General features: G+C 38.4%; 1 protein-coding gene and 1 non-coding gene across 2 annotated transcripts in view; one reads left to right on the top strand and one right to left on the bottom strand.

The window, feature by feature from the left end:
* The window catches only part of LOC100795797 (tRNA 2'-phosphotransferase 1-like), a 108,314-nt gene that overhangs the window by 44,691 nt on the left and 40,176 nt on the right, over positions 1–23,447 (bottom strand). The gene's annotated exons all lie outside the window — the stretch shown is intronic.
* On the top strand, positions 17,652–17,758 carry LOC113000033 (small nucleolar RNA R71). The gene has a single exon (XR_003265304.1). It is a non-coding gene; the product is annotated as a small nucleolar RNA R71 (small nucleolar RNA).

Genomic DNA, 23,447 nt, shown 5'->3' with positions numbered 1-23,447 from the left:
GTTCTTCACCGTTCTTCGTTCGTTCTTCGTTCTTCAACCGGTAAGTTTTCAAATCCGAGACTTTCAATTCATTTCTTGTTTTGTTAGCTTTCATCTTCATTTCGTTCATTTTCGGTTTTCTTTTCTTCCGTCTTTAATGAGCTTTTAATCGTTTATTTAAGCCATTTTCTCACCTAATAAATGATAAAATGAATTTCAACCGATCATTTGTGTTGTAATCTTGTTTAATCACCGCTAAAACAAAATTTAACCGATCGTTCACGTTATAACCTCGGTTAAACCAAAAAAAGCAAAATAATAATAAAATAATCAAAATATCTTTGAATAAAATAATAAAAAAAATCAATCAGACGTTTTTCTTTGGAAGTTTCCTTGAATGAATTGACTAATAAGTAAAGTGAAACTAAGGTTAAAATCAACTCACAAATCAAGCTTTGTCCGCAAAAGTCACTCAAAACCGTTTTAAGGTCCAACGCCTTAAACGGTCCTCTTTGCTTTTATCGGTTAATATGGACTGTTCAAAAGCATAAAATCAACACATAACTTTACCGCTTTTGCAAGAACTACGTAGGTCTAATTTCCTCATCGCAATTGAGGATACGTAGGAGCAAAAGCCCCGCTTTTGTCGACCACCCCAAGAGATCGTTAATGGTCCAACGCCTTAACGTTTCTCTCCTTTCAAAAAACCAAGAGATCGTTAATGGTCCAATGCCTTAACGTTTCTCTCCTTTCAAAACCAAAAGATTGTTAATGGTCCAACGACTTAACGTTTCTATCCTTTCCAAAAAATCAAAAGATCGTTTAATGGTCAAATGCCTTAAACGACTTTTGTTTGGTCAAAATATATCTTGCAAAAAAAGATAAAAACAACTTAACCAACGTTCAGTTCTCAAAGAATTACGTAGGTCTGATTTTCTCATCACAATTGAGGATACGTAGGAGCGAGGGAAACACCCTTGTCGACCACACCAAAATTAAAAACATAAAAAAGCATAAAAACACAAAAAAACATAAAAAGGGAAAATAAAACATTTTGAAGTCATATTCGCACACTTGATTAAAGGCTGTCGTCCCTTGTGACGGACGCATGGGGTGCTAATACCTTCCCCGTGCGTAAAAACAACTCCCGAACCTTTCACGCTTAATGTTCGTAGACCACACCTTTCCGGTTTTTCTGACGTTTTCCTCGAATAAACGTTGGTGGCGACTCCGCGCGCCTTCCTCCCTTGGAAGACGCACCCGTGAGCCCCGCGTCTCCCTCCCGCCGAAGGGTAGGTTGCGACACATAGAAAATATTGCATATAAAACATTTTGTCACATGCATGTACTCTAGCCCAAAAGCAATAAAGAAACCTCAATGGTGCCTAGAAAGTTGTCGTTCCCCCATCATAACTCTATTAGTCGGACCTCAAAGAAGCCAAAAATTGAGAAGCAACCACATATTTCGAATGCGCCAAAATTCCAATACACCAAAGGCACTTGCTTGGGCAACATGAACAAGGCAAGCTAGATCTTTCAAAGGCCTCAGACCAATTCCAGTAGGGGATACACACATACAATTCCTAAGGTCTTGCAAATAATAGCATTTGTATTTGTTCAACTATACTTGCAAATAATAACATGTTTTACATGTATAGGATATGCCCTGCAGCTTCAAGCCAACTATTGACATGAATCTTACTGATCGAGGCCGTACCCGAATCAAATAAACATTAAAAATGCAGTATCTAGGAAGTGATCCTAGGTCATCTCGCAACGAGCAATGGTCAACCAAACGTTCATAACAGATAGTAGGAAAATAGTAACAAATTGGGGGGAGGGGGTGTTGTTTTTGTAAATTAAACATCGAGTAAAATTGAATTAGAAAATATCAGAATTAAAACATGTTGCTTCCCCTTGATTCACAAGCAAGTCTCTTATCCTAGGTTACGAGAGTTTATCCTTTATCAGTTCAACCACTTAATCCAACCCTAAATTAAATTACTAAGCGGAATTTAACATAAGGCATTCATTATGTGATTAAGCAACACATACACCAATTAATCATAAACGATCATTAAGCATGAACGTAAATTAAGCGCAGAGCCAATTAATCAAGCACTAAGCATGCATGAATTAATAACAACAAATTCAGAGTAATTAGTGAAGAGGAAAAACTGAACATAATTTAATAGTAATAATAGAACCTCAAAGAGAACTGTGCTTGATCCTTAAGAGAAAACAACGCTGGAGACTTAGCCTTCCATTAATCAATAGAGAACGAAATTATAGATTGAAGAACGAAATTTTATTGCTGAAACGAGAAGTAAAAACTGGAATTGCAAAACGAAAAAGTGTCTAAAAGAAGAAAAGCCTAAAACTAAAAACGAAAACAGGAGAGAGAGAGAGAAGAGAAGAGAGAGCCTAAACTAGAACCTTGGTGCTGTTATATAGTTTTCAGCCCCAAAGCTTACAAATCTGTTTTAAGTCCAAGCACATAAATAAAATAAAATCTAGACAAGATAAGATAAGATAAAATAAAATCTAAATAAGATAAGATAAGATCTAGATGAAATAATATCTAGATTAGATAAAATCTAGATAAGATAAGATTTGATCTAGATAAGATAAAATTTGATAAAATTGTCTGCTCTCTTCAAGTCCAAGTCCAATTCTGAATTCAAGCCCAATTGCTTATAATTCTCCTGAAATTAAATTAAAAACACAAAATTAGTCCAATAGGCCCAAATGATAAAACTGCATAATTAATTTGACAATTAAGACTAATCAGTAATTAAAATGGTGCAAAAAGGGTTAAGAAATATGAGAAAATAATGACACATCAAAACCCCCCATACTTAGCCTTTTGCACTCCTGGGCAAAATGAAACAAAAAGCAAAACCCAAGGATATCAAAGAGAGACAAACAAAAACATTTACATAATTCTCAATGAACATCAAGGAATGAAAGGAATGGGTAACATCTAGCATGAAGAGATCCAAAGAGTCCAGACATTCGTGAAAATCATCCAAGCAACCCAATCATGGCAAAATAGTTAATCAGCTCAAGAATGAAAAGTGATAAAGCCTCACAAGATATGCACACTATCTCTCAAGTGTCTAGGCTACTATTTACCCTCAAAGCACCCATGAAAACCAACACCACATAAACTTGGCAAGATTCTAAAATTGACAATCAACCCATAACCACAAGCACATGAGGATCAAAAGGTCTTTTAAGGTTGTAATGGGGCCAAGGACAATGTAGGGAAAATTATGGAATAAGTAGCTAAATCCCAAAGGAATAGAGGAGCAATGGGGAATAAGTGCATATTAAGAAAAAAAAAAGAAAACCTGAAGATAAAATTTAAACGCAAAGAGTAGAGCCAAGAGTCTCGTCATTCTTTTTCCATTTAAGATCTTATTCACTCAACTTTATTGCTTTTCTTTTTTTTTTTCTTTTTTTTTTTTCGAATTGATTCAACTTGAATTGTTTTTTTCCTTTTTTTTTTTGAATAGTAGCATTTGAGAACTAGCATATCATTCAGCAGCATGTCCAACATTTAACCCATATACAATGTACATCAGTATGGCCCAAAAATACGTCATGAAGCATAGCCAACAAAACATGTTATCCAACAAAACCCCCCCACACTTATTCCCAAAACAATTCCAAAGCTCCAAAATTCCTTAAGGTTAGGGTGAGATCATGGTTTTTCACTTAAGGCTTGTAATGAGCTTCAAAACAAAGAAAGGGGAACATAGGCTCAAAGGGGCTATCAAAGGAATTAATTCAAGGTAAGTCCATTAGGCTAGAGGCTTATAAGAACAAAATTGCCTAAATCATTTCCAAATATGCATGTGAATTAGGAAGCATCAACAAGAATCAAGCCAAGGCTATTGTGGAAGCAATCAATGGGGCAAAACACACCAAAAGATTATGATGATGGATGGCTCAAATTCCCACAAAGGTAAACTTATCACTTTCAAATTGAGCTTTCAAAACTATCATGACATGTAGAGGAAAAACAAGGATTTCAAATCACAAAATGTCAAGAGACTTTTATTTTCAGAACAATTACCCATTTCTTGAACATATCCTATAATTCAAAGAAACATATGCAAAGTTGTACATGCAAACAGAATTAACCTAAAATATTAAACTAGAAACCCAACAAAACTAACAAAACTAGCAAAACCAAAACCAAAGAACACTCTCCCCCCCCCCCATACTTAAAAAACACATTGTCCTCAATGTAGCACAATTAAAAGATTAAAAGCAATTAAACCATCAAATAGAATCGAACAAATGTAATAAAAGTAAAGAAGGATATTGGAAAAGAAAAACTCCCTAAGTCATGGTGGAAAAGAAGTAAGCTGAAGTAAGGAGATCTTTTGAGCAAGGACAACCCCCAATGTGTAATTGGATGCATCACACATTAGCTCAAAAGGGGTTGTCCAGTCAGGTGCCTGGCTGATGGGGGTGGTAGTTAGTGCTCTTTTGAGGCAATCAAAAGCCTCTTTGCATTTATCATTAAAGTCAAACTCCTCCTCCTTTTGCAACAAGTTGGATGTGGAAGGGCTACCTTGTTAAAATCTCTTATAAAGCGCCTGTAGAATCCTGCATGACCAAGAAAAGATCGCACCTCTCGCACGCAAGAGGGGTAAGGCAATTGTGAAATAACAGAAATTTTTGCAGGATCTACTTCAATGCCCTTATTGGAAATAATGTGGCCTAAAACTATACCTTGCTCAACCATAAAATGACATTTTTCAAAATTTAGAACAAGGTTAGTTTCAGTGCATCTATTCAAAACCTTTTCCAGACTATCCAAACAAATATCAAAAGAGGAACCATATACAGTGAAATCATCCATAAACACCTCTATGCAATTTTCTAAAAAATCACTAAAAATACTAATCATGCACCGTTGGAAGGTACCAGGGGCATTGCACATGCCGAAAGACATCCTCCTATAGGCAAAAGTGTCAAAGGGGCAGGTGAATGTGGTCTTTTCCTGATCCTCAGGAGCAATAGTGATTTGCATATAATCAGAAAAACCATCAAGGAAACAGTAGTGAGATTTACCTGCCAGGCGCTCAAGCATCTGGTCAATGAATGGCAGGGGAAAATGGTCCTTTTTGGTAACCTGGTTCAGCCTCCTATAGTCAATGCAAACTCTCAAACTGTTCTGCACCCGAGTAGGAATCATCTCCTCCATCTCATTTTTAATGATGGTAAGGCCGGTTTTCTTCGGGACTACCTGGACGGGACTCACCCATTGGCTGTCGAAGATAGGATAAATGATTCCAACTTGCAAAATCTTGGTAACCTCATTATTCACTACATCAAGAATCATCGGGTTGAGTCTTCTCTGTGGTTATCTTACTGGTTTAGCCCAATCCTTTAAATTTATCTGATGCATACATGTGGATGGGCTAATACCAGGAATGTCCTCCAGGGTCCAGCCTATAGCCTTCTTATGCTTCTTGGGAACTGATAACAGCTTCTCTTCTTGCTCATCAGCAAGGAAGGCATATATAATTACTGGAAAACTTTTGCTATCATCCAAGTAAGCATATTTTTAATTTGATGGCAGAGGCTTCAATTCTGGTGTGGCCGGCTGGATAGTGGTAGAAAGAGATGGTTTCTCAGCCTGTACCTCATAAAGAAAGTCAGAAATATGTGTACTTCCTGAAATATGGTTAGTTCTACTGACTTTATAAAATCAATCTCAAGAGGTAAAACATCACCAGACATGTAATCAATATCAAATTCAGATTCACTCTCAACATCAAATTTAGACATATGATCAAGTAGAAATTCAGATTCATTGCATGAAGATTGACAGGCATGCAGATTTGAATGAAGATCAATCATGTATTCATCAACAACATGGTCAATTATTTCAACACGAAATACAAAAAGATCTTTAGATGGGTGTTTCATAGCATCAAGAATATTAAAATGAACAGTTATATCACCAAACTCCATAGATAATGTGCCTGCATATACATCTATCTTAGTTCTAGCAGTTTTCATAAAAGGTCTGCCTAGAATGATGGGAACTGATCATTTAGAAAATCCCTCCTCTGAAATTCTGATACTGGGGACAGATGTCGTACAGGATGTCACAACATCACGCTTCAGAACATGCAGATTATATTTGACAGTATGAACAGTTTAAACAAGTAAATAACACAAGAGAATTGTTAACCCAGTTCGGTGCAACCTCACCTACATCTGGGGGCTACCAAGCCAGGGAGGAAATTCACTAAAATAGTGTTAGTTCGAAGATCTAACAGCCACTGTTTACAACCTTCTCACCTAACCACTACCCGTGCAATCTCTACCTAAGAGCCACTCTTAGATATGAGAACCCCTCTCACTCCCTCTCAACACTCTCCCGTGTTTACAATTAAATCAAATATGAAATTCTGATACTGGGGACAGATGTCGTACAGGATGTCACGACATCACGCTTCAGAACATGCAGATTATCTCTGAGTGTATGAACAGATTAAACAAGTAAATAACACAAGAGAATTGTTAACCCAGTTCGGTGCAACCTCACCTACATCTGGGGGCTACCAAGCCAGGGAGGAAATCCACTAAAATAGTGTTAGTTCAAGGTCTAACAGCCACTGTTTACAACCTTCTCACCTAACCACTACCCGTGCGACCTCTACCTAAGAGCCACTCTTAGATATGAGAACCCCGCTCACTCCCTCTCAATCACACTCCCGTGTTTACAATTAAATCAAAGACACACCAGAGATTGCTCTCTGAACAATAGAGATCAACTCTACACAAACTACAGAGATCAACTCTACACACTATAGAGATCAACTCTACACACTCAGGTCCAACACTTGATGTTAGAGTACCATCAAGGTGGCTCACAAAACACTCAAGTCCCAATCCTCACAAAATAACTCTTCAATCCCGGACTTGGTACAGAACTCTTGCAGCCTTCATGTTTATATAGCAGTGTGCGTTTCTGGGCTGCAACTACTTGTGCTGGATGAGATCTATCATTTTCCTGAAAATCTGCGCTTAAAGATCTAAAAGATACAGTTTGATCTTTTAGTTTTTATCTTTAATCTTTAATCCCTGAACGAACTCTTCTACTTTGAAATTCGAACTTTAATTATCTTTTAATTCGTTCCTAAAGATAGATCGTCTAATCTGTTGCTAACTGCACAATAATCTGTTAAAGAGATAACAGATTTATGTGTCCAGTATTTTCGGGCCGGATGTCAGGACATCGTGTCCGACATCGTGAATCCTGCAGCTTCATTTGACTTTTATCTTGCCTTGTGCATTGTGCAGCACCTCCAGTGTTTTCGGGCAGGATGTCCAGGACATTGTATCCGACATCGTGGATCCTGCAGCTTCAATTCTTCATTTGACATTTTATCTTGCCTTGTGCATAGTGCAGCCCGATCTTATTCCTTGACATAACGTTGGACATCTTGTGCAGCAACTTCCAGCTTTCCTTCATTGTCTAAGTGCTTATGTTTTAACAAAATCTTAGCCAATCTTTTAAACACTCAGTAGAGCTAAGCACTAACAATCTCCCCCTTTGGCAAATTTTGTCTAAAACATACTTAGACACTTCCTGAGCAGGTACGAGCAGTTATGCAAGTGGGATCAGCAACTTCCATTATCAGAGTAATCAAGCACAGCGGAATTGGTAATGGCGACAGCAAAATTCTGCAAGTTGCAAGTCGTTTCCAGGATGTCAAGACATCTCACGTGACATCAGCTTTCTGCTCCCCCTGTCTCCATGCTCTTACTGCAGCAACTTCTATCAGCTACTAGTCTTTTCCAGGATGTCAAGACATCTCATGTGACATCAGCGTTCTGCTCCCCCTTACTGCAGCATCTTCTGCAGTATCTTCTATCAGCTACTCGTAGTTACAGTAGCTTACATCAGTCATCATCAGCAGCAGCAGTCTCCCCCTCAAAATCATGAATCATGCATACAGCGTATCATACAACTCCCCCTCAAAATCATGAACCATGCATACATCGTATCCTACTACTCAAAATCATACATCATGACTACTATTACTATTACTCCCCCTTTTTAGACAGAATTTGACAAAAGTAGAATGCATGAACTTAAAGTGCAAATATTACAGACCAATAGTAATAAATTGTTCAAAGGGACATGCCCCTATAGCTAGTAAGAGGCAAAAATAAAGGTCTGATGGTCATGGGGTGGCTTCAGAATCATCATCATCCGATTCTGTATCCTCTGCTGCATCTTCCTCTTCCTCAGCAACTTCTTCTTCTTCCTCAGCTGCTTCTTCTTCCTCAGTTGCTTTACCATCATCAATGCCACTGTCTGTGAGTCTTTCGATCAGCCGTTCCAGCTCCATTTTCTTCTCTGTGGTGGCTTTGATGGTTGCCTCCAGCACCTTGCATGTGTCCTTGAGTTCAGCAATCAAAGCATCCTTGGACACAGCACCTGAAGCAGCAGCTTTCCCTGATGTCGAGACAATGTCTGGGACATGTGTCCCCTCAAACAGTTTGTAGTGCAGGGATAAAGCAGATTCTCTCTTCATCACAGAGTCAATGTTGTTTAAAATATTTGGATGTTGACTCAACATAATGCCACACAATACAGTAGGGAAGGCAATGGGTAATTTGACAGCAAAAGATTCTGAATGCTTAACAGTTTGATCAAAAATATAGTTTCCAAAATTAAATTTGGACTTGGTTCCAACAGCATACAAAAATTTACCCAAACCTGTGGCAACAGTGGAAGTATGATTGGTGGGTACCCAGTTTGCAGCCCCAATCCTGTGCAGAATTGCATACTTCACACTCAACTTCCCTGCAGAAAGCTTCCCTTTCTTTGGCCAATGCTGGACTCGTTTGGCAGTGATTTCCTTGGCAATCTGATGCTCAGAAACATCAATATCCACCACTCCTTCAGTAGGTCTGCCCAGGTACTTGTTGATCACAGCAGGGGAGAATCTAACACATTTTCCTCTGACAAATACTTTTTGATACTCATCACTCTTTCTGTTTGTTATGTCAGAGGGAATGTTGACAATAAATTCCCTGACTAGGCTTTCATAACAGTCTCCCAACTTGGTGACTGTCTTCAGTAGTCCAGCAGCCTTAATGAGGTCCATGATCTCCTTGCAAGCCAAGGCATCTCTTCCCAGTTCTCTTTCAACCGCAAGTCTGCGTTGATACACATATTTCCACTTTTCAACATTGCCAATGGAGTGGAAAGAGATGTTGTCCAATGGTGCATCAGGAACATTTCCAGGCACCTTTCTCCCAGATTTCTTAGTCCTCTTTGATGTCGAGACATCTAGTTCGACATCATCATCAGAATCAGATGAGGAAATTTCTTTCCTCTTCTTGGAGGGGATTGCCACTTTGCTCCTTCTGGATTTGGTAGGAGTGATTGGAGTGCTCTTCTTCTGGGCCATAGTTTTGATTCGTCCAGACCTCTTAATGGGGGTTTTCCCTTTTCTGCTTTGTAACCTTTCTGCAATGCCAGGTGCCAACCTGTTGGCAATGGGTTCCTCATCAGATTCTACTTCTTCAAGGTCAATGAGGTCACCTGGAGCAGGTTCTGGTGCCCGTGGTGCAGGGGTCTCCTCTGAGGCTTGATCCTCTTCTTCTGTTGATTCCTCTTCACTGGGTGAAGAGAGGGCTTCAGCATTTGGAGCGGAAGATGTTGGAACATCTTTATCAGCATCAGGCACAGAAACATTTGGGGTGCCAGATGTTGGAACATCTTTATCAGCATCAGGGACAGAGGCATCTTTCAAAATTCTACTCACAATACTGCGGATCTTCTTATCCATCTCCATGTCTACTTCCCTAGGACTTGTTGCAAGGCTAGGGTTTTCAGAGGTCTTCATTCCCTGTTGTCTTCTAGGGACCAGTTTCTCAGGAACAGGGGCTGAACCAGGAATTATTTGTATGGGTTGGATGTTGAATTCAGGTTGTTCCTGGTGCGGAGATGAGGGTACAGAGGGTGAACCAGAAGCTGAAGTTTCTTTTGGTGAGGTAGCCATGGAGAAGCAGAGCTTTTGGAATGGTTTCGTGAAAATCTGAGAGATGTTGGGGAATGCTGATGAAAACGAGAATGCCACGAAAATATAAATTTGAATGAGGAATGTAGAGAGACTTGTGAAGCAACGGTCGAATCTGTTTTGGCCCAGTAGTGAATGTGCTATTAACGTTTGAGCACATTCACATAGAAGTAATTGCTATAAGTCTTCTAGCAGACAACCTCAGTTTTTCAAACTGATTTGCATCCAATGCCTTTGTGAAAATATCTGCTATTTGTTCCTCAGTGTCAACATGCTCTAGTGTGATAACTTTCTCATCAACAAGGTCTCTAATATAGTGATGTCGAATGTCAATGTGCTTGGTTCTGCTGTGTTGAACTGGATTTTTTGAAATATTAATAGCACTCATGTTGTCACAGTATAATGTCATGACATCTTGTTCGACATTGTACTCCTTCAGCATCTGCTTCATCCAAACTAGTTGTGAACAGCTGCTTCCTGCTGCAATATACTCTGCTTCTGCAGTAGATAGGGACACACAGTTCTGCTTCTTGCTGAACCATGAAATAAGATTGTTGCCCAGATAGAAGCATCCACCAGAAGTGCTTTTTCTGTCATCTGCACTTCCAGCCCAATCAGCATCACAATACCCAACCAGCATTGAATCTGAACAATGACAGTACATAATCCCATAGTCACTGGTGCCATTTACATATTTCAGAATTCTCTTTACTTGATTCAAGTGACTTATCTTGGGATTGGCTTGATATCTTGCACAAACACCTACTGCATAGGTGATGTCAGGTCTGCTAGCTGTTAAATATAGTAAGCTCCCAATCATGCTTCTGTACAGACTTTGATCAACACTGGTGCCAGCTTCATCTTTTGTCAGCTTCAAGTGAGTAGGTGCAGGTGTTCTTTTATGGCTGGCATTTTCCATCCCAAACTTCTTGACAATGTTCTTTGCATACTTGCTTTGTGAGAGGAATATGGAGTCTTCCATCTGCTTCACTTGGAGTCCCAGAAAATAAGTCAGCTCTCCAACAAGACTCATCTCAAATTCAGATTGCATCTGTTGGACAAAATGTCGAAGCATCTCATTCGACATCCCTCCAAACACAATGTCATCAACATATATCTGTGCTATCATCAAGTTTTCAGCATCTTGTTTAACAAAGAGAGTCTTGTCAATTCCTCCCTTCCTATACCCTTGCTGAGTAAGGAACTCTGTTAGCCTTTCATACCAAGCTCTTGGAGCTTGCTTCAATCCATAGAGAGCCTTCTTGAGCCTGTATACATGATCTGGATGAGTTGGATCTACAAATCCCTTTGGCTGCTCCACATAGGCTTCTTCATTCAGGTATCCATTCAGAAACGCGCTTTTCACATCCATCTGGTACAGCTTGAATTTGAGGATGCAAGCTACACCAAGTAACAATCTGATGGATTCAAGTCTAGCAACAGGAGTGAAAGTTTCATCGAAGTCTACACCTTCAATCTGAGTGTAGCCTTGAGCAACAAGTCTGGCCTTGTTTCTGGTTATAACACCTTCTTCATTGGTTTTGTTCTTGAAGATCCACTTGGTGCCAATCACATTAGTTCCCTCGGGTCTCGGAACTAGCTCCCAGACTTCATTCCTTTTGAATTGCTCCAATTCTTCTTGCATAGCATTGATCCAGAACTCATCAGTCAGTGCCTCTTTCACATTCTTGGGCTCAATTTTGGAGACAAAACATGAATTTGAGACAATCTCAATCTCCCTTGATCTTGTAGTGACTCCTTTGTTTGGATCTCCTATAATCAGCTCCTTGGGGTGCATCTTCTGGATTCTAATGGAGGGTTTCTTGTCAGGTTGGTTGATGTTTGGTTCATCTGTAGCAGAATCAGAGTTTTCTGCATTTTCTGCACTTTTAGCTGTATCTGCTACATTGTCTCCCGATGTTCTGACATCTTCTTCGACATCCTTCTTTCTTGCTGGAGTTAGATCATCAACAACCACATTGATGGATTCCATCACAGTTTTGGTTCTGGAATTGAATACTCTATATGCTCTGCTGTTTGTAGAGTATCCCAGGAATATTCCTGCATCACTCTTGGGATCCATCTTTCTCCTTTGCTCTCTATCTGCCAAAATGTAACATGGACTTCCAAAGATGTGGAAGTGCTTGACAGTTGGCTTCCTCCCTTTCCAGATTTCATACAGTGTGGTTGGAGTCCCTCTTCTAAGTGTGACTCTGTTGTGGATGTAGCATGCGGTGTTCATGGCTTCAGCCCAGAGATTATAGGGAAGTTCTTTGGCATGAAGCATGACCCTAGCAGCCTCTTGCAAAGTCCTGTTTTTCCTTTCAACTATGCCATTCTGTTGTGGTGTAATGGCTGCAGAGAACTCATGAGTGATGCCTTCAGATGTGCAGAATTCAGTGAACCTGCTGTTCTCAAACTCTCTGCCATGGTCACTCCTGATTCTCTTGATGACACAGTCCTTTTCTCTTTGAAGTCTTAGACTCAATTCCTTGAATACTTCAAAGGTGTCCGATTTCTCTCTGATAAAGTTGACCCAGGTAAATCTGGAGAAATCATCCACAACAACATAGGCATACCTCTTTCCTCCAAGGCTTTCAACTTGCATAGGCCCCATCAAGTCCATGTGAAGTAGTTCCAGCACCCTGGAAGTGGTCTGATGTTGAAGCTTCTGGTGGGACATCTTGACTTGCTTTCCAATCTGACATTCACCACAAATTCTGCCTTCTTCTATTTTCAGATTGGGAATGCCTCTAACAGCACCTTTGTCAATGATTTTCTTCATACCTCTTAAGTGCAGATATCCAAATCTTTGATGCCATATTTTGACTTCATCTTCTTTGGAGAATAGACATGTGGAGGAGTAACTGGTTTCTTGAGGTGTCCATAGGTAACAGTTGTCCTTTGACCTGCTGCCCTTCATTAGAACTTCACTCTTCTCATTTGTCACCAAGCATTCTGACTTTGTGAAGTTTACATTGAATCCTTCATCACACAGCTGACTTATGCTGATCAAGTTTGCAGTCAGTCCCTTCACCAGCAGTACTTTGTTCAGACTAGGAAGTCCATCATGGACTAGCTTTCCCATTCCAGTGATCTTTCCTTTAGAGCCATCTCCAAATGTCACATAGCTAGTGGAGCAAGGTTCAATGTTCACCAGGAATTCTTTGACTCCTGTCATGTGTCTGGAACAACCGCTATCTAGGTACCAATCTTCCTTAGCTGATGCTCTAAGTGAAGTATGAACAACAAGACTAACAGTCTTGTGTTTTGGAACCCACACCATCTTCCTTCCGCTGTTGCTGCTTTGAGTTCCATGATGTGGATGGCCATGTAAATGATAGCAAAAGGGCTTTATGTGACCATACTTGCCACAGTAGTGACACCTCCACTTCTTTCTTTTGCTCTTTTTCTGCTGCGTTCCAAGATGTCGAGACCGATGTTGTGACATCGTGGCTCCAGTGCTGTTTTTGGCAGGAACAAATCCTGTCATGGTTATTCTACCAGCAGATTTATGATTAAACCCAAGTCCTCTCTGGTTTCCAACATTCTTCCCAAGCTGTAGCACCTCATCAAGCATATCTGAGCCTTTATTCAGCATCTTAATTGATTTGGTCATGTTTTCCAGTTTAGAGTTCAGAAAACCGACTTCTCCTTTAAGCTCAGAGATCTCCTCTTCATGTGCCTCCTTCTCAGCCTCCAGATTTGCAATGACCTTCTTAAGTTGTGCTTCTTGCTGAAGAATCTTCTCACTTTTGATGCATAGTTCTCTATAGGATATAGCAAGCTCATCAAAAGTGATTTCACTATCTGTATCACTTGAATCTTCAGCAGATTCAAATCTCCCAGTGAGTGCATTCACATCTCTGTCAGAATCACTTTCTTGTTCATTCTCTGTATCATCAGACCGACATACAGAAAGTCCTTTCCTCTGCTTCTTGAGATGAGTGGGACATTCAGCTATGATGTGTCCATAGCCTTCACACCCATGGCATTGAATTCCTTTGCTGTGACTGGGCTTTTCATCTGACCTTTTCTGGTATTTACTACCTTTCCTGATGTCGAAAGGGATGTTCTGGACATGTGGTTTCTGCCTCCTGTCCATTCTGTTCAGCACTTTGTTGAACTGCTTTCCAAGGAGCACAACTGCGTTAGTCAGACCTTCATCAGTGTCCAGGTCATACTCATCTTCTTCTCCTTCATCATTGGACACGAAAGCCAGATTCTTGCTCTTCTTTTCAGCCCTATCCGAGAGTCCTAGCTCAAAGGTTTGAAGGGAACCAATGAGTTCATCTACTCTCATGTTGCAAATGTCTTGGGCCTCCTCTATTGCAGTGACTTTCATGTCAAATCTCCTAGGCAAGGATCTGAGGATCTTTCTCACCAGCTTTTCATCTGTCATTCTCTCTCCCAAGGCAGTGCAAGCATTGGCAATTTCAAGAATGTTCATGTGGAAGTCATGAATACATTCTTCCTCCTTCATCTTCAGATTTTCGAATTTTGTAGCCAAGAGTTGCAATATGGACATCTTCACTTTGGAGGTTCCTTCATGAGTGGTTTTCAGGATCTCCCATGCATCTTTGGCCACTGTGCATGTGTTGATCAGTCTGAAGATATTCTTGTCAACTCCATTGAATAGAGCATTCAAAGCTTTGGAGTTTCCAAGTGCCAATTCGTCTTCCTCTTTTGTCCAGTCTTCTTCTGGCTTCAATTCATCAGTGGGCTTTCCTTCTGTGTCCAGCATCTTGGGATGTTCCCAGCCTTTGATGACAGCTTTCCAGGTTCTGCTATCCAGCGATTTGAGGAAGGCCACCATCCTTGCTTTCCAGTATTCATAGTTGGTTCCATCCAGAATTGGTGGTCTGTTCACTGGTCCTCCTTCTTTCTCCATGTTCATCAGAATTTATCTCCCTAGATCTCACTCAGTGATTTCGAGTGCCTGCTCTGATACCAAATGAAATTCTGATACTGGGGACAGATGTCGTACAGGATGTCACAACATCACGCTTCAGAACATGCAGATTATCTCTGAGTGTATGAACAGATTAAACAAGTAAATAACACAAGAGAATTGTTAACCCAGTTCGGTGCAACCTCACCTACATTTGGGGGCTACCAAGCCAGGGAGGAAATTCACTAAAATAGTGTTAGTTCGAAGATCTAACAGCCACTGTTTACAACCTTCTCACCTAACCACTACCCGTGCAATCTCTACCTAAGAGCCACTCTTAGATATGAGAACCCCTCTCACTCCCTCTCAACACTCTCCCGTGTTTACAATTAAATCAAATACACACCAGAGATTACTCTCTGAACAATAGAGATCAACTCCACACACTATAGAGATCAACTCTACACACTCTAGAGATCAACTCTACACACTCAGGTCCAACACTTGATGTTAGGGTAACATCAAGGTGGCTCACAAAAGACTCAAGTCCCAAAACTCACAAAATAACTCTTCAATCCCGGACTTGGTACAAAACTCGTGCAGCCTTCATGTTTATATAGCAGTGTGCGTTTCTGGGCTGCAACAACTTGTGCTGGATAAGATCTATCACTTTCCTGAAAATCTGCACTTAAAGATCTAAAAGATACAGTTTGATCTTTTAGTTTTTATCTTTAATCTTTAATCCCTGAACGAACTCTTCTACTTTGAAATTCGAACTTTAGTTATCTTTTAATTCGTTCCTAAAGATAGATCGTCTAATCTGTTGCTAACTGCACAATAATCTGTTAAAGAGATAACAGATTTATGTGTCCAGTATTTTCGGGCCGGATGTCAGGACATCGTGTCCGACATCGTGAATCCTGCAGCTTCATTTGACTTTTATCTTGCCTTGTGCATTGTGCAGCACCTCCAGTGTTTTCGGGCAGGATGTCCAGGACATTGTATCCGACATCGTGGATCCTGCAGCTTCAATTCTTCATTTGACATTTTATCTTGCCTTGTGCATAGTGCAGCCCGATCTTATTCCTTGACATAGCGTTGGACATCTTGTGCAGCAACTTCCAGCTTTCCTTCATTGTCTAAGTGCTTATGTTTTAACAAAATCTTAGCCAATCTTTTAAACACTCAGTAGAGCTAAGCACTAACAATCTCCTCCATATTCAAAATATAAAAATCAATAGGAAAAATCAGTTCACCAACTCTAACTAAGATATCCTCTATGAAACCAACAAGATAGGCAACACTTCTATTAGCTAAATGAATTACCACATCAATTGACTGCAAAGGACCAAGAGATAGAGAATTAAAAATAGACAGAGGCATAACACTAACAAAAGCTCCTAAATATATCATGGCATTGTCAAACTTATTGTTCCCTATAATACATGGTATGCTGAATGTACCTGGATCTTTACATTTTTCAGGGATTTGGGGAACAGATTTACCAATCAATGCAGAGACATTTCTGCCCATACTAATTCTTTCACTTCCTTTAAGCTTCCGCTTATTAGTGCACATCTCCTTCAAGAATTTAGCATATCTTGGAATTTTCTTTATTGCATCCAGCAGAGGTATGTTTACCTCTACTTTTCTAAATGTTTCCAAGATCTCCTTCTCTGTTTCTTCCATTTTTTTGTTGGAAATTGCTCTTGGAGGGAATGGAAGAGGGATATGCTGCTTCTCGTTAGATTCACATGGATAGAAATTGTTAGGTAACTTACCCTTTAAATTTTTGTCATCATCTTTTTCTGGAGTAGAGTGAAGTTGGGCAGGTTCATTTGTGGATGAGGAGGATGTTGCTGGTTAAGGTCCTTGACACTGCTTTCCCGACCTCAATGTAATGACACTCACATTTTTGGGATTCTGGACAGATTGAGAAGGTAATCTGTCATAATTCTGGGACTGTTGTTGATTTAACTGTGTAGCCAATTGTCTCATCTGATTAGTTAAGCTCTGAATGGAGGCTCTGGTCTCTTGTTGAAATTGCATGTTTTGCATAGTCATTTGCCTCACAAGTTCTTCAAGGGAAGGTTGCAGAGGAGCCTCAACTGTTTGCTGTTTCTGGGGCTGTTGCTGTTGGATTGGTGGAGGAACGTATGGTCTGCTTGGGCTAGCAGCATTTTGAAAATAAGGTTGTTGTTGCTGCTGTTGTGAAGGATTCAACCATCTAAGGTTAGGATGATTCCTCCACCTGGGATTGTACCTGTTGCTGGAGAGGTAATAATTGTTCTGTTGTGGCTGATTTTGCTGCTGAGGTTGAGGAGGTCTATTGTAGATGTTTACAGCATAGGCTTCAGGCTGTTCAATTGCTTCAGATTGTTGCACAAAAGGGCAAAGGTCTGTGTGGTGGTCGGCAGAGGAGCATAAACCACAGAGTCTGGCGACAGGTGCAGATTTTTTATTCATGGCCAGTTGGGTTACCAGGTTAACCAAGGCATCTAGTTTACCTTCAAGCTTCTTAGTCTCACCTGATGAAGATGAATTCGTGGCTACTTCATGCACTCTGCTGGGAGTTGGAAGCCATCTTCTCAATTAAATTTCTGGCTTCAGCAGGGGTCATGTCTCCAAGGGCTCCACCACTGGAAGCATCTATCATACTTCTCTCCATGTTACTGAGTCCTTCATAAAAATATTGGAGAAGAAGCTGCTCTGAAATCTGGTGGTGAGGGCAAATGGCACATAATTTTTTAAATCTCTCCCAGTATTCATATAAGCTCTCTCCACTAAGTTGTCTAATGCCTGAAATATCCTTTCTGATGGTCGTGGTCCTGGAAGCAGGGAAATTTTTTTCTAAGAACACTCTCTTGAGGTCATCCCAGCTCGTGATGGACCATGGAGCAAGGTAATAAAGCCAGTCCTTTGCCACTCCCTCTAAAGAATGAGGAAAGGCCTTTAGAAATATGTGATCCTCCTGGACATCTGGGGGTTTCATGGTGGAGCAGGCAATATGGAATTCTTTCAGATGCTTGTGTGGGCCTTCACCTGCAAGGCCATGAAACTTTGGAAGCAAATGGATTAGTCTAGTTTTAAGAACTTATGGGACATCCTCATCAGGGTATTGGATGCACAAGCTTTCGTAGGTGAAATCAGGTGCAACCATTTCCCTTAGAGTCCTCTCACGGGTGGAGGTTGTGCCATGTTCTCAGAATGTTCAAAATCAGAATGAGCAAAACTATAATGCTCAAAATCACCAATAACAGAATGCTCAGGATGCTCAAAAGGTACTAAATGATGTCTAACTAATCTATGAAATGTCCTATCTATCTCAGGATCAAAGGGTTGTAAGTCAGATTGATTGACTCTAGTTATACACTATATTCAGCATGCACAACTAGTTGCCTTCTTATGCAAGTAACACTGTAGGTTTGAACTACAGCTACCATTAAATGATATCCAAATTACTTGAAATTTTGTGAGCAACCTTATAAAATGATGATAAGATAGCACAAAAAATTTCAAACAAAAATTCAAAGTGTAACTATAGAAGCTAAAAATAATAAGTTAAGAAAAATAAGAGAATAATACTTGGAAAATAAAAAACTTTTGGCAGAATCGCAATTTTTGGAAGAAAAAGACCTCAGCTGGCCTATAGCGGGCTGTCATGGCATGGGAAATTTTTTTCTACCCCAAATACATATATAATAATTGCGATTTTGATAACCGGAGCAAAAGTTATGGCCGTTTGAAGTTTTGACAAAAATCAAATTTGCTACTTTTTTGGAACTTTCAAATCTGACCAAACTAAGGGCTCCAACTATTTTTTCCACAAAATATGGATCAAAAGAAGTGATCACAAAAAAAATTCAGCCAAAAATAACAACTATAGTTACCAAAAAAAATATCCTAATTAATTTAGCAAGGGTGGTCTCTAAAATCCGTCGCTAAGGGATTTCCACTACTACCCTGTTTTCCAGTTCACAAAAGTGGTCGCTAAATCCGTCGCAAAGCTCTATTCACAGCAAAACACAAAAACTGAAACAGGGGAAGCGCTGAACTAAAACAGAACACACAATAAACAAAATAACAAGGTACTAACACAATACTAACACAACATGAAAGAATTAAACACTAACACGACACTAGCTATTATGAACCTTTGAACACTGCTCCCCAGCAACGGCGCCAAATTTGATCGAGGCCGTACCCGAATCAAATAAATATTAAAAATGCAGTATCTAGGAAGTGATCCTAGATCGTCTCCCAACGAGCAATGGCCAACCAAACGTTCATAACAGATAGTAGGAAAATAGTAACGAATTGGGGGGGGGGGGGGGGGGTTGTTGTTTTTGTAAATTAAACAGCGAGTAAAATTGAATTAGAAAATATCAGAATTAAAACACGTTGCTTCCCCTTGATTCACAAGCAAGTCTCTTATCCTAGGTTACGAGAGTTTATCCTTTATCAGTTCAACTACTTAATCCAACCCTAAATTAAATTACTAAGCGAAATTTAACATAAGGCATTCATTATGTGATTAAGCAACACATACACCAATTAATCATAAACGATCATTAAGCATGAACGTAAATTAAGCGCAGAGACAATTACTCAAGCACTAAGCATGCATGAATTAATAGCAACAAATTCAGAGTAATTAGTGAAGAGGAAAAATTGAACATAATTTAATAGTAATAATAGAACCTCAAAGAGAACTGTGCTTGATCCTCAAGAGAAAATAACGCTGGTGACTTAGCCTTCCATTAATCAATAGAGAACGAAATTATAGATTGAAGAACGAAATTTTATTGTTGAAATGAAAAGTAAAAACTGGAATTGCAAAACGGAAAAGTGTCTAAAAGAAGAAAAGCCTAAAACTAAAAACGAAAACAGGAGAGAGAGAGAGAGAAGGGAAGAGAGAGCCTAAACTAGAACCTTGGTGCTGTTATATAGTTTTCAACCCCAAAGCTTACAAATATGTTTTAAGTCCAAGCCCATAAATAAAATAAAATCTAGATGAAATAAAATCTTAATAAGATAAGATAAGATCTAGATGAAATAATATCTAGATTAGATAAAATCTAGATAAGATAAGATTTGATCTAGGTAAGATAAAATTTGATAAAATTGTCTGCTCTCTTCAAGTCCAAGCCCAATTCTGGATTCAAGCCCAATTGCTTATAATTCTCCTAAAATTAAATTAAAAACACAAAATTAGTCCAATAGGCCCAAATGATAAAACTGCATAATTAATTTGATAATTAAGACTAATCAGTAATTAAAATGGTGCAAAAAGGGTTAAGAAATAAGAGAAAATAATGGCACATCACTTACTTTTGAGGAGACACAGGTTTGTGCATATGTCTTCAATCCAAACATGGACCCGAGGTACATTGGCTCACCTTTTACTCATACAAATTATATAAGTCATGGTTCAAGTCATTTATATTCATGGTTATTATTTTACTGGATTTTGACTACTATAATTGTTTAATTTTTTGGGAATGCTTATATTAGCGGGAACACAATTTTGTATGGAGCAGGAAACAACTTGGGGACACGACAAAAATTTTCGTCATTATGTCCCAATAAGCCAATAAAGGAGGAGGTATATGGTTCTTTCATCCCTAAGTATCCTATTGTAGTAAAAATAATTCACAAATTTGGAAGTTGAAAAATTTGACAATTAATTGGTTGTAGATAATAGTATTCATGACTTTGAAGGTTGCTTATAGCCAACTCTACCACACAAGGAGTGTTTGGTGTATGCCCCTAGCTTATGCGGTACAGGATACATCATATGGCTATTCAAGACAACACAAATATTAATTAACCTATATAATTTATGTAAATAATTCCAAAAAGTGGCATTTCATTTTGATTTCAGTTGGACGTAATTGATGGAACCCCAGTGGAAACTCTCATTAAGCATTATGGGAAGGATTGGATGCCTTCATTTTCAAACTTAAAGCTGATAAATAATTTTTATAAATTAAATGAAACTCATCATTGACTGATAAAAAATGAAAAGAAATGGGTACATAATGTTACAATAAAACTAAAATCATGTCCTGCTGATGAGACACATGACAAAAATGAATTATTATTACATGGTATATATTAATTAATGATAATTACTTTTTCTTCAGATATATATACCCATCCATCAAAATAAGGATCATTGGTATCTGATGGTCATACACATGCATGACAAAAAAATTTATCATCTGGTTTGTGAACTAACAAGTCAAACCACATATGATCGAAAAGTCACTATTAAAATCATGGTTTGTTTATATATCAAATTTATTAACTATCAAATTAATCACATTATTATATGTACATTGACTAACAATAATAATATTGATATATATAAACAGGGTCATGTCATGCTCACTGTTCTCCAAACTGTGTTTGAAACACAAGATTTGCTTTTTGGATTTGATGGAATGGATAGTTGGGACATTGTGGAAGCTAGAAGAATCCCTAATTGTGGATCCAAGTTACTTTTAAAAACATAATCCATTTAGTATAAATTCATGTTATATTTCACAAATAATGAAATACATAAAATATGTTTTTGGTTTAAAAAAATGTAATTAATACAATTGCAGTGAGAAATCAGCATTATGGGTCCTAGAGTGGAAACAAATGGAGCAATCATTTGTGAGTGTCTTGTATGGAGTGGTAGGAATGTTGCACCTATGGTTAAAATTTGATAACTTTTATTTTATTTTAAAGCAACCACATTTTTATTTCATGTACTCCATAATGTACATAATAAATGTCCTAATTTATGACATGAAATTGCAACTTGATGAAAAGGCAGTGAGAATAAAGGTGACAATGATATTGCGACTAGGGACACACAACCACTACAAGGAAGACTTGATCAGAAATGCAAAACGCACTTGGCATGACTGTATTCATGGCAAACATTGACAGTCACTATATTTTTTGGAGTATTTTTTGTTTGGTGAACGGGATGGGCAATCATTTAATATATCTTTAATATTGCATATAAAAGGAAATATTAAAAATATATTATCAATATTGATTTTGATTTGCCCAATATTTCAATATAAAGTCTAGTAGAAACCATGAAAGATACTTTTTTTTTTGTATTTTGGACTCCCCGTGCAATGCCAAATAATTACATATATGTTGCAGTCAATCTAAATGTCCCTAATTCTTACTTTATATAATTTACAAGGATTTACAATTATTCTAGCGGTTCATTGCATACTTATGAATTACAATATATGAGGTGATCTAAAATATAATATTTTGTTACATATAATACGTAGTGAACAAATAAAAAGAGAGGGGGTTGAAGAATCTGATTAAACAAATGGAATTTCTTCAACTAAGTTGTAAAAAAGAAGAATAAAATGAAGTTTTTTTAAACATCCCCTCTTGCTACTCTAACCTCCCCAACCACGATTTTATACACACACACACACACACACACACACACACACATTCTAAATATTCAACCTCAAAATAATAAATTGTATTGATAGTGGATATAATAAAACATAGTAAGTAGTAGTAAATAAAATAGGACATCTATAAAAATTGGGTGGGTTCCATCATTTCTATGATTTTTTTTAGAAATGGCCAAACAATTGGTGCATTGGTCTTTGCAGCCTTCATGCTTTTTGCTGGTTGGTTTCATTATCACAAAGCTGCTCCAAAATTGGCTTGGTCCCAACATGTAAATCCAAATTCAATCACCATTTTATCGGGCTCCTGGGGTTGGGATCTCTTTCTTGGGCAGCACATCATGCCATATTTAATTCTTGCCCGTAAAACTAGACACCAATCTTAGTATTGGCACTGAAAATGTTAAAATTTGCATTATATCTACATACCATTTACCTATAAAATTAACCATATCACAACATCAACAAATCAACATAATGGCTCATCCAACTGGGCTTATTTTTCATGTTAACAATTATATGCAACTGCCCCAATACAATTAATTAATCCCATGTTGGTACAAACATGGATCAAATAAAATTGCATATGGTAAAAACATTGCTTCAGTTTACTTTGCGGATTGGGGATGTGCCTTCTTTGTCTCGCGATGGTAGCATCTTTGTCATTAACCCATTCAGGTCTAACCCAATAAAAATAATTGCACCCACATTCTTCACCTTTTTTTTAACCTACAAACAAACATGACACATTTTGTTCAAATAGCATTTTTTATACAAAAGAATTTGTTATAAAATTTGGAAAGTACAACCATGATGAAAATATGTTGTGATGTCTATTTTTTTCTGTATAAAAGACAAGAAATAACAACAACCAATTAAAGGATCAACAATGCAATAGGGCTCTTATGCATAAAATAGGTTACAACAGTCATCTTACTAAGCTTATTAAGATGTTAAATAAATTATTAACAGGGTACTTTATGTTAGGCTGATTGAGATGATGGTAAATATTTCAAGGAAGACATGCTTTAGTATTTCCCACAAGAGTACACCTACACCAAAGAGAAA

Source organism: Glycine max, chromosome 17 (assembly GCF_000004515.6).
Source record: "Glycine max cultivar Williams 82 chromosome 17, Glycine_max_v4.0, whole genome shotgun sequence".
In the NCBI taxonomy this organism is placed as follows: domain Eukaryota; kingdom Viridiplantae; phylum Streptophyta; class Magnoliopsida; order Fabales; family Fabaceae; genus Glycine; species Glycine max.
Note: the sequence above shows the minus strand (reverse complement) of the source record. Positions and strands in the feature narration are given on the sequence as shown.